Source organism: Sorex fumeus, unplaced genomic scaffold, assembly GCF_029834395.1.
Source record: "Sorex fumeus unplaced genomic scaffold, SorFum_2.1 ptg000020l, whole genome shotgun sequence".
NCBI classification, from domain to species: domain Eukaryota; kingdom Metazoa; phylum Chordata; class Mammalia; order Eulipotyphla; family Soricidae; genus Sorex; species Sorex fumeus.
This window is the reverse complement of record NW_026606077.1, coordinates 10,822,976-10,832,688: the sequence shown is the minus strand read 5'-3', so window position 1 is coordinate 10,832,688 and position 9,713 is coordinate 10,822,976. Positions and strand designations below refer to the sequence as shown.

The 9,713-nt window shown below is 38.1% G+C and overlaps 1 pseudogene; it reads right to left on the bottom strand.

Annotated features, from left to right (window-relative positions):
* Positions 1 to 3,394: 3,394 nt before the first annotated feature.
* LOC130022777 (uncharacterized) lies at positions 3,395 to 3,438 on the bottom strand (annotated as a pseudogene).
* Positions 3,439 to 9,713: the final 6,275 nt, after the last annotated feature.

Below are 9,713 nucleotides of genomic sequence, written 5' to 3'. Positions count from 1 at the left end.
TGTTTTGTTAATCAGCAGTTTTAACCTCAGAACTTCAGCTATGACTGATAGTGATCCAAAACTAAACTAATGGTAGGAAGTAATCAACCTCTTTTCTGCAGAATGTTGCTTTTTAAAATGTCTGTTGCTAAATCGGCTCCTGAATGAATACAATTTCCCACCTATCTTTTATCAAAACTTATGTGTCACTTTATATCTAACATATGCAGATTACACTGATGCTAAAATGAAGCCAAGAAGAAGTCAATTTTCAATCCCCACTTATGCCCCAATGTTTAAAAAATTTGGCTCTCGCAGAAATCAAGTGAAATCTGGCTTTTCTAGCCTGGCTGAAAGTTGAACTGAGACAAGATAAAATGGCCAAAGCCCTCCCACCAGACATTTGGATCTGCTATATAAATGCCTGACCCTGTGGGTGTCCAAGGCACTAAAAACAAAGATGATGGGAATATCTCTTCTGGGGAAAATGAGGTGATTGTACACTTGATTCTGTCCCCTTCCCAAGAACTGCCCCAGGTTCCTTCCTAAGGCCACAGTCACTGACCTCCAGCGAAAGGGACCTTCTTCATTTCCTGAAGCCATGCTACAAAGGTGGATTACTTAAGAAACAATTAGGTGCGTACACAAAGCAATTTGCAGGCAGCCGCACTCCTTCAGCCTTCTAAGTGAAGGGCCTTTCAAGCCTGATTTATAACACTGTCGTCTTCAGAAGGCAAAATAATTAATAGGAGCATGGACTTCTAATTTCAGTGACTTCCAGAGAAAGTGGATTTCATTTGATTTATGACGGCCAGTGACTTTGCATTTTATCAGTTCATTCACTCATTATTTATGCTGATGGCCAATTTCAATGGGTCGCTATCATCTAACTCGCTACTAATCAAAGAGAATTAGGGTTCACTGCATTATTTAGAAGTCGCTAATTTATCTTCAGAACAAGTAGTGAGAAGAGTTTGGGGCCTTCCACAAGAAAAAAACTGAACAGCTGGCTGAAGCCAGAAAATTTGGCCAGCATTATAAATGAGTTTTATCAGACATATTACAAGTTGATGAGTTTTTTTTAGTTGAAAGAAGAAAGCAAAAGAGAATCAAAAAGAAAATAACCAGAATAAGGTTTGAAATAAAAGCTAAATCCTGTTGCCATCATACCCTGATCAACATCATCTCAAGTGCAGTTGGTGCTGTAATTCTCAGATTTAAATATCTACAAAAGTTAAAGTTAAAATAATCCGGTACCCTTCATTTTACTTCAGTAAACAAGTATGTATGCCCTGAAATACCTATAGTTCCTCCGACTCCCTCTTTAGAGTCACTGTAATATGTTTGAGATATGTGATAATGATCACACTTAGGTATAAGTCCCATCAGCAAATAATAATACCCAATCTTAGTCAATCATGTTGAACAACTTCTGCTGAAATGATTCCCTTTTAAGCAAGGTTACAAAAACAATTTTTTAAAAATATATTTTACTTTTAAGAAAGATCTCACATTAACATAATTTTGTGTTCTTTTCTATTAAAGTAAAAGTAATATATTCTCTTCTGTTTATGCCTACAGATCTTATCCCACTCTAGTTGCTCTTACCAGATTACATGTCTCTGGATGCCTGGCAAGTGAGTTGTCTTTCATATTTTATCTAGGTATATTCTTTCTCTTCTCCAAGCTACTGAAACTCCCCCTAGTTATCATCTTAATTGTCTATATTATAGACAGGGATAAACTCCATGAGAACAGAACCTGAGTGACTAACCAGCTCTTAAATTCCAGGCAGGACTCTTATATTTCCAGAGTCAATACTACTGAATATTCTTCTGCTTTGACCTTGATGTTTTCTATGCCATCCAAGTCATTCTCTCCACACAAAGTTTCAGGAATACTAGCGATTGACATGGGAAACTGAAAAAAATACTAGTTAATTCTCACCCACGGAGTGTCTCATGGGAGCAAGCAAAAAGTAGAAAATATCTTTTTTTAGCACTTCTAAATTTGAATGGGAATGCCCAACTCTTGAAGCTATCCTTTTGCCAGCTTGCTGAAGCAGTGCCAACATGTCCCAAAGGAAATGTGGCACTTCTTTTTAAAATATCTCTACTGTGTGCAATTTTTTATGACAATCCTATTATACTTTTAAAAATATCAAAATAAAATGAAAAATGGCTACACACTGATAGAAATGTAACCTATTGATAGGGTTTTAACATTTATATTCCTAATGCAAACTGCTTTTTAACTTGAACTAGACTTTCCTTCTACTTTATATCTAGCCTGATGCCAGCCTGTCAAGGTACTCATTTAATAAATATAGCCTTATTAAACTGGATAGAGTAACCAAGTTGAGTTATGACTATGGGAGTTTGTTTAATATAAAAGCACCATCTTTATCATATTAATGATCTAAAATAAAATCTGGGAGTCCACTATTTATTTCCCTCTCGTTTCGCTATTTATATACTACCATAAGTAAACTGAGACCAATGAAACACAACCATTAGTTTTCACACTGCTATCAATAGCTTATATCTGTTGGCCACAGGCCCATGTCTGTATACAGTATTCAGTATAACTAACACTAAAATGTGTGGCCAACCACACAAAATTGACACTGTTTTTTCCAAATTTTCTTTCCCTCAGTGTTCAAATTTTTATCCAAGACAACTATTTAAGGTTTTCTGAAAGATTGTGAGCTGCCAAGACATCCTGCTGTACACATGTAGACACTCATGTGTCACAGACTCACATGGGCAACACACACACAGCCACAACTGGTTATGGCAAGCTAGGAAACAGAAAACTTAGAATAATAATGACAGCACACTGCCTATACTATAGTGAACTGAATGTAAAAATACTGGGGTGAAAAAGAGAAACGCCTTCAATATAGGAACACCAATAGGAACAAAGGAAATCCATCTTCTACTTCATCCCCATGTTATGAAAATATGAGTTGTTTTACCAGTGATCAGAATATGAAGGTTGCCTGCCACATGGACAAGAGTCACAACCACCAATGTCCCAAAACTACTTCATCTAGGAAGACTTTGCTGCCTGAAACAATATCTGCCACACATACACTAAAACTACATCTTACTGAACAGATTCCAAGATTCTCTGAGGGTAGGGAGCCATATGTACTTTGGATTTTGTTGTGCACAAAACATTCAATTTACCACCTTAACCATTTAGATGCATAGTTGCATGTGTTAATTTAAGCATAGCCTCAAGAAGTTGTTCTAACACATTTTCTCAAACTTCTTGCAAAACTCACTATAACCATAAATATTTCCTCTTTCCTGTTTTCCTGCCCCTAAGCCCTTCAAAACCACCTTTATAGTTTCTTTTTTATGATTTTGACTACGTTAGTAGTTTTGCTGTATGCATGTTGCAGGTGAAAGCCTGTCAAGGAAAGTGCTAACCTTCTCTCCTTTCATGAAACACACTTTAGGCACTTCATATGAAAGGAATCTTGTCCTTTTCCCACTGGTTTATTAAAACACAACATCCTCGGGGTTTAAGCATGCTGTTGCACATGACCAAGTTTCTTTCATCTCTAATGATGCATAACACCCTAAGTTTGTTTACACCACGTTTATCCAATCATCTATTAGAGGACACTTGTAGGGCTTCACTGCTTGACTACTGCGCATACTACTGCCATGGCCATGTATGTGCACATCTCTCTCCTCTAATGGTCCACTTTTAATTCTTTTGAATATATATTGTGAAGTGAGTATAATATGGTAATTCTATTTCATAGTCTTTGAGAAACCACCATTATGTTACCCATAACGGCTGTACCATTTTACATTACCACCAATAGTGTACAAGGTTTCAGTGTTTCAACATCCTGATCAAAATGCATGATCTTTTTTTATTATTTTGAGAGTGGCCATCTTAAGAGGTATGAGATAATAAAGTATCACCATAGTGGTTTTTGATTTGCATTACTCTTAATGATTAGTGACACTGAGCATTTTTTCATATGCCTGGTGGGCTTTTGCATATACTATTTGAAGAATATCTACTCAAGTAAATCTCCCATTTCTCTGCCACATTATTTTGTTGTTGTTATTGTTTATATTTTATATATCATTTTGTCATTGTTTTTTAGTTATAAGAACTCCTTATACATTCTAAATATTAATGCTTAGACAGACACTTTATAAATACTTTCTCCAATTCCTAGGCTTATTTTTCAATTTGTTCATTGTTTTTCTGGATGTCAAAAAGTTTAAGTTTTATGTAATCATACTTGTCTACTTTATAATTTTGTCTGTGTTTTTTGGTGTCGGCCAAATCCACCTTCCTGAAGCTTCCTCTTGTGTGTCCTTAGAGAAATTTTTATGTGGTGTGAATTTTCTTTCAGTAAGATGAGTGGGGCTTATGTAACCTTACTAATTTTAAGAAGAAAAGCTCCTACCCCAAATAAAAACAATCACAGCATACTACTACATAAAATAAATGTGTTACTTCTTATTAAGAAAGCACTTTTGGCATTTTAGACCATTTTCCCTGTGGAGGTCTTAATGATTCTGGGTTCATGATCCTATGAGGTGAATTATTTAGAGTAACTGAAGTAAATCAGTAGCAGCAATTATGCAAAACTTTGAGACTAGGCCCCCAAATTCATTCTACATACCCTAAATTCCCAGGAAAATTTAACTAGACACATAAGAGAGATTTCAAGAACTAGAACTCTGCTATTACCATTCCCTCCTATTACCAATGTCATTCCTCTCTGCCCCCATGTGGTTCTTTCATTTATGAAAGTAATGCAGGAGGACCTCTTCCTGTTTTCCTTCTATCTAAATTACAAAAAATTTAACGGAGCAGTTTTCCCTGTGATATGGTTACAAAGCACACAAAGCCTACAATCAATGACACAAAATGAGAGAAAAGGCACAACTGATGGCCTGATTCTAGTTAAAATGGTCCCAAAGCCCCTGACCTTTGTATTGCCTGGCATCGAGGTGCTCTCAAAAGAGGATAGGGGTGGCTTAAGAGAGAGATGCAAAGAAAGGGCCTCCTGACCACTACTATTACAAAATACCTAGCTTAAGGAAGGAGGAAGTGAGCATAGAGCTGTCAAAGTCAGATGAGGGGTGCAGAAGCTGAGGGAACTCCAGATTTGTGCTGGCATATCATGACAGCCAGGCAAAAGCTGAAGTGTGGGAGTTTTTCAAACAAATGCCAGTTAAATGATCCATTCAGTTATACTTGATATGTCTGGTATAATATAGCTTGTTCCAGATGTCAAATAATATTGCCAAACCATGCTCACTAATGTGAAAACCATTGTTGCTGATAAGCCTAAGTGTTGTTGAATTTGTGCAACAGCCACCCATCTGCAAACAAAATATTACATTAGAAAAAAAATCTGTGGCTCATAATTTAAGCCAACAATGGGACTGAGTGAAGAAACGTAATTTATAAAAAAGCAGTTTTCCCCTGAGAAATTTTTTTCAAAAATAATATTTCACATTTACACATTTAGTTATATTCAATTTTATACAAAAATTATAGTAATTGTCCTTCACCTAACATGAATGTTATAATTATACTTTCAGCGTGGCTGCGCTTCAACACCCAGCCATAAGAAAAGTACGGCACATTCACCACCAGCGCCTGAAGGAACAAACAGATTTGCAGTGGTTGACGTGACCCCTTTAAACATATAGCTCTAAAATATCCATTGTTCATAAAATTCATAAAGGGCTGCATATGTGCATCCCAACTCCCCTTGCCATTCGATATGTATGAAAATGCAATTTACTGTATGTCAAATGAAAAATGCAGTTTTCGAATGCATTGACAACAGGTGCTAGTTAAATGATCAGACGCCATTTGTTACCTAGTCCCTTACTCTCATTTGCAGCAAGATAAATTGCATTTTAGAAGAGTAGTGCGATCTAAAGGGTCTTGACATGTTTTTATTGATTTGCATAGGTTATATGCATGTATTCCTGTTTGTAGGCAAATAGTGCCACAAGTAAATTCAAGGCACCGTGCTTGCGTTTTGAGAAAATTGGAGTCATCACGGGGGAGCCAAGATAGAGTGAGGCTGGGTAAAAGAGACACATCCAGGCTGCTGGAATCTCAGAACCTCTATTAAGATTTATAGGCTGTAGGATTCTTTTGGGCTTCAACATTATTCTTAGTAAACCCTTTCTGTCTTCTGTTGTTTATAAAAACTGGCAGCTTTAGCGAAGACAGAAGCTTAAGTTGTAGGTAGCACAATTTAACATAATAGTTCTCGCCTGTCCTCCAAATAGCCTAATGCTGATTTTGCAAAAGGAAAAGAGAAAAGGGGAAGAAAAGCCACATGGAGCCACGTAGCATAGGCTGTTGGTCTGACACGGATGGATTTGGCTGTCACTACAGAAAAGCATTGGTGAAATTTGATTGTATTTCTAACGTCAAAATTTACTAACTTTTTAGACTCCCGGGTTCCATTTCTCATTTGATTTTTCATTTTGTTATCTCAGCACCATCAGGCCCATCACAGAGAGTAATGCACCAATTAGCCCAGGGAGCCACTCACTCAGAAGGGACTTTTTCATTCACAGGGGCTTTCCCCTTTCTGTGTCACTGCCACAGTCAGACAGTACCTATCAGACGAGCCCTCTTGGTGACCCAAGACTCCCTACCTCTCCCCTGCTGCATGCCCCCATCTCCACATCACTGGCCTCGCCTTTGAGAGACTTACCGTGTACAAAGGAGTGGATGGTCTCACAGCTTCTCCTCTGCAACTGACTTTTTTAATGATGGAGTTGCTATTGATCTTTTCATCAACTTGACCTTGAGGATGATGGGTTCTTATCTTAAGGTCTTCTAGGTTTTACTAGCAATAATAAGTCAATAGCAAATTTTGATTGTCAATTTGAAATTTGATTTTATGTGAATTTTTACTTCTTACCATGCCTAGTACTCAGCCTTACCCATATGAGGAGTCTAACAGAAATGTTTCATTACAAATGTGACATAAAAATGAGCACTAATTTAGTATGGGGATTTATATTTTCAATACACTCTTGCCCACACCTCCTCATTTGATCCTCACAGCTAAGGTAATGATGATAATAATAATGATCATCATTATTCTCATCCTAGCTTTTGCTGGGTTGAAGGGATTTGGCAGTGAACCCTTCATAATGAGTCCAAGTTTTGCAGCATATCAGGGTGGAGCAGGCACCAGAACTCTGGACCTCCCAGCTGGATGCTTATGTCATTTCTCATTGGATCACACTCAATCCACAGCAGAGCAATCCTTCTACACAGAGCTCAAACTGTTATTTTGTGTGACTGTTCTCTAACAGAGAAAAAAATGCCTACTGACCATTTGTCCTTATTTCAAGAAAATTATCATGCATCATAATAAGATTATGAAATATGTTCAGAGGATACTTTTCTGGATTCATAATAATCAAAAATGGTGCCTGATAAAAGTAGACTATAGACCAAACATGACTGCCACTCAATGCCTCCTTTGCAAACCACAACACCCAAAAGAAGAGAGAGAACAAAAGGGTATGCACTGCCACAGAGGCCGGGTGGGTTGGGGGAATGGGGGGTGGGAGGGATACTGGGATCTGTGGTGGTGGAAAATGGGCACTGGTGGAGGGATGGGTACTCGAACATTGTATAATTGAAACCCAAGCACAAAAATTTGTAAGTCTATAACTGTACCTCATGGTGTCTCACTAATAAATTTTTTTTAAAAAAATGGTGCCTGATATCTTTCCCAAACTCATTCATTCATCTTTTCAAACTTTTAAAAAATGTTCATTTTCCCTCAAGTTTTTGCCAGGCCTAGAAAAGTGAAAGATGAATGAAACAGATTATTTGCCTTCACATAGTTCCTACCACTTTGACCATCTCCTACTTCATAGCTGACAAACGTAACAGGTATGTACATATCCACAGCTTCATAAAGTTATAGGTTTGGGGGCCAGTGAGATAGTACAAGCAGGCAGGACACTTGCCTTAAATGCCCTGCCTGGTTTTTATCTCCTGCACTCTCCCCGGTCCCCAGCACATCATCAGTACTCCTGAGCTCAGAGCCAAAAGCAAGGCCTGAGTAATGCCAGGTATGGTCCCCAAACAAACAAACAAACAAACAAAAATAACACTGGTTCTGGATCAGAGAGACTGTCTAGGGTTAAAGTGCTTGCCTTGCACACTGCCAACCCCGGTTCAATCCCCAGAAGCACATACAATCCCCTGAGCACCACTGTGTGTAGTCAGAAAACAAAAGTAAAACATAAACCACCAAACCTGGCCATGTGTACAGTTCTCTGTATCTCTGGACTTTTTAAATTTCTTTTCATTTATATAAATGCTATTTGTAGCTTCCTAAGTTGTTTTCACCAACAATGGGTCATAGTTTGAAAACCACTAATCTAGTGAGATTGAAATGAATTAGACCAGGGCTCAGCAAAAACTACCTCTAAAGAGCACAAGAGTAAATATATTAGGTTTTGTACACCAAGCAGTATAATGAACAAGGGAATAATGTAGGTACTGTAGCACTGTAGCACTGTCCTCCCATTGTTCATCAATTTGCTCGAGCAAGCACCAGTAACGTCTCCATTGTGAAACTTGTTGTTACTGTTTTTGGCATATCAAATACGCCGTGGTGGCTTGCCAGGCTCTGCTGTGCGGGTGGGATACTCTTGGTAGTTTCCCAGGCTACTCAAGAGGGACGGACGAATAGAACCCAGGTCAGCCACGTAAAAGGCAAATGCCCTACCCACTGTGCTATCGCTCCAGCCTGATGTAGGTACTAATAAGAGAAAATATTTTTCCTCATAAATCTCTCTATTCAAAGCAAAATATTAAGATAAAGGTATTTTTGTCAAATTCAGTAGAGTGGAATTTTGGACATCAAAATTTCAATTTCACATGATTTTCAGATATCACAGGTTTTATTTTTTTATCTTTCCAATAAATTTTCTTTGGTTTTTGGAAGACACCCAGCAGTGTTCAATCCTATTCCTGATTCTGTGCTGAGGGAAAACTCCTGGTGGGGCTTGGGAGGACAGATGGGGTGCAGGGGATAAAACCTAGTTAGCCATGTGCAAGGCAAGTGCCCCACTCACTGTACCATCTCTCTGGTCCCTCCAATAATTTTTAAAGCACAAGGTTAATTCTTAGCTAGTGGGCCTATGATGGATACAAGTCATAATTTTCTGACTCCTGACTCAGAGCAAGACCAATTTTTATTGATAATCTTAAATTTCATATTTTAATACAATGATATACACAGAAAATACCTTTAACTTATGCTTGAGAAAGACCTAGGAAAAAATGTGGATATCACGAAAGCAACCAGTGTTGACACGGATGTGGCGAGAAAGGGACCCTCCTTCACTGCTGGTGAGAATGCCAGCTGGTTCAGCCCTTTTGTAAAACAGTATGGACGATTGATTCTCAAAAAATTAGAAGTTGAGCTCCCATTTGACCCAGCAATACCACTCCTGGAAATATATACCAGAGAGGCAAAAACGTATAGTCGAAGTGACATCTGCACTTGTTTGTTCATTGCAGCACTCTTTACAATAACCAGAATCTGGAAAAAACCTGAGTGCCCGAGAACAGATGACTGGTTAAAGAAACTTTGGTACATCTACACAATGGAGTACTATGTAGCTGTTAGAAAAGATGAAGTCATGAAATTGACATACAAGTGGTACTACATGGAAAGTATCATGCTA